The sequence below is a fragment of the Xiphophorus couchianus genome, chromosome 21 (genome assembly GCF_001444195.1).
Source record: "Xiphophorus couchianus chromosome 21, X_couchianus-1.0, whole genome shotgun sequence".
Classification (NCBI taxonomy): domain Eukaryota; kingdom Metazoa; phylum Chordata; class Actinopteri; order Cyprinodontiformes; family Poeciliidae; genus Xiphophorus; species Xiphophorus couchianus.
Genome location: NC_040248.1, coordinates 8,332,911 through 8,339,474, shown reverse-complemented (window position 1 = coordinate 8,339,474; position 6,564 = coordinate 8,332,911).

The window sequence follows — 6,564 nt, the reverse complement described above, 5'->3', positions numbered from 1 at the left end:
TCAATGGAACCTCGCCGACCCCCCAAAATTGCTCTTAAGAAATGTTCCTGTTTATGGTCCCCTCCCAATAATGAGATGGGATTTACGCCCTTGTGACCAGCTTTGTAGTTTTTTTTAAATGCACATCAATATATAGCAATATATTGCAAAACGCAATATATTGTTCAATATATTGGTCTTTAGGCCTTTTATGTTGAACTTCTTGGAAACAGTCTTTGTACAAAGCTCTAAAAAATATTTGCTAGTCTTCTGAGTAGGCTAGTGTTAGAGGAGGATCAAAATGTAGACAGTAGTTCGGGAGGCTCATGGTAAAAAGTCTTTAATAAGGAATATGAAAACGACTGACAAAAATCAGGAACAGGAAAGAGAGGTACTTCAGTTCTGACGAAGATAAGGAAGTGACAAATAAACCAGAAGAGCAATTAGAGATTAGTACTGGGATTTGGGGAAGAGTGTTTGCTGAGAAAAATTAGGATATGTGCAACAACTGTACAGAAAGACAGACTGAGGGAAAGGAGAAAAAGAAGCAAGTGGGAGGAAGAGAGAAAACAAACCTCAACAAATAGAAGAAGACCCTGAAACAAACATAAACACTAACAGAAACAAACATAAAACTCAGGAAGCCCACCAATGACGAGAATAATTGAACTAACACAAAGAGAAAAGATCTACGTAAATAAACAACAATGAAATGATCGAAACAGAAACATAATTGAAAACCAAATGTCTAACACCTAAGGACCATAACAACACTTCAACCAAGTCAAAAGGATGCTAATGATTCCTTGTTCTAGTGCTGTGGAAGAGATCCTTACTTGATCCGGTACCAAAGAAAGCTCATCCATCAGTCCTTTTGACTCCCACTTGAGTGAGTAGTCAAGTTTGATTCAGGCCTCCCCTGCCTGCAGTGCCTGACCAGGTGATCAGCAGCAAAGGGGTGCCACCAAGAACTATACTCTCCCCAGTATATAGTTTGACAAGTCTGCAGATGCTGCTGTGCCAGTGATCTACAGGAAGCTGAGTACAGAGATATGGTGGTGGTGGAAACCATTATCTTATCTTGAATGTGAACAAAACATAGGAGATAGCTGTAGCTTTCAGGAGAAACGGGAATAGATCAAACACTATTTCCATGATGGGAAATCAAGTGGAGGTAGCATTAGAGTGTAAGTTCTGTAGAGAGTGCTTATCTAGACAGAAAACTGGACTACAGCTGCAACAGTGAAGATGTTTACAAGTAGGGATAGGACAGACTGCAGTTCCTGAGGAAATTTAGGTGGTTCAGTTTTCGCAGAAAGGTATTGTAAATCTTCTGGAACTGTCATGCAGAGAGTAACCTGAACCTCTGAAGCTGGGTGTGCAAAGAAGGATACTGTGGGGCAACAAAAAGCTTAGTGGTAGAGCAAGAGCACCATGCAAAGGGGCTACTGTCCTGAATGCAGTTGTCCCCAGCTTGATTCCTAACCCTGAGAATTGTTGCACGTCTTTCCCTTCTCTCTATGCCCTTCCTCCTGTCCAGCTACTGTTGAATACCGGCCACTAGTTCCATGCAGTCTTTTTAAAAAGATGCTTCATAAAATGAAGCACACAACAGACAACTAAGCATCCTCTTCAAAAGGTAGCTATAGAGAGCGTTTTCAGTCAGAGATATTTACAGATGGGACTGCACAGTGGCACAGTTGGCAGCATTGTTGCCTTGCAGCAAGAAAGTCCTGAGTTTGATTCCCGGCCCGGGGTCTTTCTGCACGGAGTTTGCATGTTCTCCCTGTGCATGTGTCTCTCCGGGTTCTCCGGCTTCCTTCCACAGTTCAGAAAACATGACCGTTAGGTAAATTGGTCTCTCTAAATTCTCCCTGTGTGTGCATGGTTGTTTGTCCTGTCTGTCTCTGTGTTGCCCTGGCGACCTGTCCAGGGTCTCGCTCGGAATGTCAGCTGGAGATAGGCATCAGCAACCCTCCCGACCCCACTAGGGACAAGGGTGTTAGAAAATGGATGGATATTTACAGATTTTATAAGGATTTATTTGTGTGTGTGTGTGTGTGTGTGTGTGTGTATTTATTTAGGTTTCTGTTCTATTGAGTCCTTGTGTTGTCCCAGTCTACGCTTTGATTGTTTACACCTGTCCCTTGTTTCCCCTGATTGTCTTTAATCCCACTTGTGTTCCCTACTCCTTGTCGGTTCCTCGTCTCATGTCTGTCTAGTGTCAGCTGTCAGTTATCATTTGATTTACCAGTTGCTACCAGACTCAGAGCTTTTGTCACTGGTCATCTGTGCTTCCTGGATTTTGTGAAATTTTTTCTTCATTAAAACCTTCATCATTTACACCTCGTCCTGGGTCCAACCGAGTTTTTACCTCACCACCACAAACCGCAAATCATGACAGATTTGCTGTAATGCAGAGATTACAGGAGACACTTCCTGCCCACAGAAATCACCATCTATAATGTCTGTTTAAAGAAACTTGGATATTTTGTATTGGAGCTTTCAATCCCCCTAATGAGTATTAGGATAGGACCTTTTATGAGAACTGAACTGAACTTATTTCATAGGAACTGATAGAGATGTCAATTGACTTTGCTGCCCATGACTAGGTTAAAAGCAATTATTGCATAACATTAAATGTTGAAAAACTTGTCTTGGAAGGTTTACTGATAGGGTATTGTATTGCACTAATTATTTTAACCTTTATTGTACTTCATAAAATCTGTCCACTCTCTTGTCTGCTTACATTAAATGATTACTTTTATCTGAAATGTTTACCTACAGGACGATACACCAGGAAGTTTAGTGTGGTTGATGAGCTATTCCTGCCATTAATTTATCTATGATGGACCCAGTTTATTGACAAATCAAGTCAATTATCTTGCCACCGATGAATTCTTATGAGGTGTGATCATTTTTAATTTTGAGTTTATATGAAAACTCCACCATGATTAACTCAAAGGAGATAATGAAGCTGAAATTGCAAATAAAAACAGTGCACTGTTATCTTTGCACATGGAATAAGGAAGTGTGGAGCAGGTGTATGACGAATGAAAAAATATTAAAATATGTTTCCATTTTTAAACTATGTATTGTACAATCAAGACAAATGTCTCTTTGGAAATGCTGTGTCCTCTTTATTGAAAAGATTTCAGGAACCACATTTTTTTATTTTAATTTTTTTTAAATCATATATTCAATAATAATGGTAAAAATGTTTGTATCCATTTTGATACATTAGATAAGTGTGTATTTCAAATCAGTTTCAGGAAGTTGCTACAGAATTATATGCAAAAACTAACTTAGTAGGCTCCATGGTTATGTCATTTCTTTTGCACAATTTTTTCCCCAGTGAAAGACGAAGGACAATAAAAAGATTACAGTTTAATCTCAATGTTCAGAAAACATCTAACACCAAAATAATAAAAGTTACTTGGTCAGAATTCACCAATCTTTATCTTTATTTGTCAAAAATAAGATAATGCGTTTGAACAAATGTGTTGTGGGAAAAAAGGGTAAAAATGTGTTTGAATTCATATTTCTTTTTCTTCTTCTTATTCCGACTGTGTCTTTTGTAAGATGTCACAAAAGCACCATAATGCCGTTAATGCTTTTGTCATTTTTTTCAGACAAAATAAACAGTAGATAACAAGCAATAAATTAACTGTAGACTGAACAAGATAGAACTTTCTGACTTTTATTTCTTGAGTCAGTTTCTAATCAGTTAAAAAACATATCACATTAAAAAGTACACAGAATTTCCCAAACTAAACTTTACTTATTATACTTCAACAGTGAGTCATGTTAATTTCCTGGAGATGAACACTGACCACAAACCTTCACATTAAATGTAATGATTTACAACAAAAGGGCTTCCTTTCCTTTCCCCGCAATGAAGTCAATTCCCCACCATGTGACAGAGGGTCCACAATGTGAGCAATGCCACTTTGCCCACACACCTTTCAAAATTGATCACCAAAAACGCTTGTTCTGTAACCACTTGAGCTAAGAGACAGCAACATCAATAAAATTCTTAAGACACAACGTACCAGCTGCGGAGACAGCTGAGGCTATTAAAAGAAAACAGAGCTAAAATTAGAATGAGTCATATGTTCCTCTGCTGTCTTGTTTGAAGTGATAAAGCTCAGTTTTACTCCATGTGGTGTAATATGATTACTGAGACCTCAGCCTCTTGGAAAACAATATGAAGGTACATCTGAGCAAACAGTGCATGTATTTATTTTGCAATAGTTATCAAAAAACCTGGTGCCATCAAACATTTTGATTAGTGAAGTGTAAGGCAAATATAATACACTACAGTCAGCAGGTTTATCAGTATTAAACATATGAGGGCTTTAAAGGTTGCAGTGGTTCAAGCATTGGTTTATTAAAGCTAAACATTCATATCTGCTTTATGCAGGCTGTAATTAGATCCACATATCCTGCTATAATCAGAAGAAGAGCTTATTAAGAGATGATTGAAGCTGAATGAGTAATCATCACTTTACAATGATTACTTAGATTCATTTCAACATAAGATAGTCATGGAAATGTTATGATTAGCTGCTTCAGTCATAATTACATGGTTAAGTGTCCAAGAGACAGTTGACCTATTTTTACACATCAGAGCATTAAGTATATATTTGTGTCTAAATCAGTTCAATGATACTCTAGCTCATTCTATGCAACTTTGATTTAAGATTGGTAGCTAAACATGCTGATTTTCTTGATCTGTCTTAGACTTGTGATGCATCAGTGTGCATTTTCTTCCCATAACCACTGGGGTGCAGTGCTCACCCAGTACAAGAAACAGAGTTAATCTTTAAGACGTTTTTTTTTTTCTTTACATATTCCCCTTCTTCTATCTCTCAAGAATTTAAATTAAAGCATTTCCTTTTAGCTAAGCAAACCATCACATGACGTCAAACAGCGGAGAAGACCGAAGAAGTCTGAATCACCTACTAAAGATTCAACACATGGCCCTGATGATGCCTGCGCAGAGGAAAGGCATATCTGACTTCTAATGAACATGGTAGAGGGAGAAAAATGAAAAAAAGCCAAGTTAACACAAGTTTTAATCAGAGTTTTAGTCTTATGCAACTTCACACTTCTGCCCACAACTTTGAGAAAATACATTTTAGTCTAATTTTGCTCATATGGCAGTTTCTCAAAGATGTGGAGTCCACTGGAGAAGCTTGGTGTTATCCTGCCCGATCAGTTCTAACACCAGTTCTGATGAATGTGTCGGCCTCTTTTGTATATTGGACAAATCAAATGAACTACATGACCTAAACTGTCACCCACAGAAGACATAGATTTTCAGTTTAATAGTGTTCAAGAACCATCGAGGCTTAAGCCACCATGACTGGAAGCAGCTTGAATACTGGTGTCACCGTCCACAGTGACGCCAGACAGGGAGCTGAAAAAGGAGATTAAAACTCTTCCCCAAATTCAACACCTTCAAGCGCAAATTATATTTGATTTCAAATCAAATCAAATCAAATCAAATTTTTATGTCCAGGTTTGGAAAGATTGCGCTGTTGATGCTTTGATGTCTATAAAAAGCATTTAGTTGCATTGCAACTTGCTAAGATTCATGCATCTAAATATTACTGGAGGTTTATGTATGTTTTTGAGCCTGTGTGGAATAAAGAAGAAGTTACAATAGATTGAAACTTGTGCAAGCAACCAGTTTTAATGATTTATTGCAGTTGCATGTTGAATAGTAAACCACAGGTCTGAAACCTGTGGATGCCTACCTTCCACAATGGCTCATAACGAGCCAACAAATGTTTTTAAATATAGATATAACAACTAATGCAAGTTTTAGAGGTTTTTCGTGAAATAATTACATTAAATTTCCATGAGAGAATGACTAAAAGCACCAGTAATATTTGTAGACTTGTTTTTCCTTGTCATTAGCTTTGAAAATGTGTGTTTTATTATTTCATTTTTGCATAATATTTCACCACCCTCTATTGAAGAAAATGCACCCATTTTCTTTCTACACAAGTTTTGTAAAATAGAACTATCTTTCAAAGTGGGAAAATTCAGGTTTCACAGCAGCAAGTTGAGGTAAACAAGAACTAAAACTACAAAAATAAGAATAAGATACAGTTAGAACAAATTTACAGCATGTAGAAAAAATATACAGAGCAGTTATTCAGAAATATGCAGATGAGGAAGCATATGTTTATATGTTTTCATTCATTTTAAAACTAAAAATAGAAGTTAAATGGTGTTTTTTATTTCTTTGAGACTTTTGCTCTTACTTCCGTTTTAACATTTTATTGATATTGTGTATTTTCTTTTGTCTTTTCAACATTTCTTTTTCTGTACCGCACTTTATCACAGCTGTTGTTGTTTTTAAAGTGCTTTATTTTAGAAAAATAGTAATATTGTAGTTCTTTAAAAATGACTAATTCTATTATATAGATTTATCAAAAACTTTTGAACAACATGCTTCAGTACTGAGTTGCGTGAACTGCTTAAGTGGTCAAATGGAAACTTAAAGGAAACATAATTGAAAGTAGCCTGATAAAATAAATTACTTCCTCCCGTTTGTGTTGTTCTGGCCTCTAA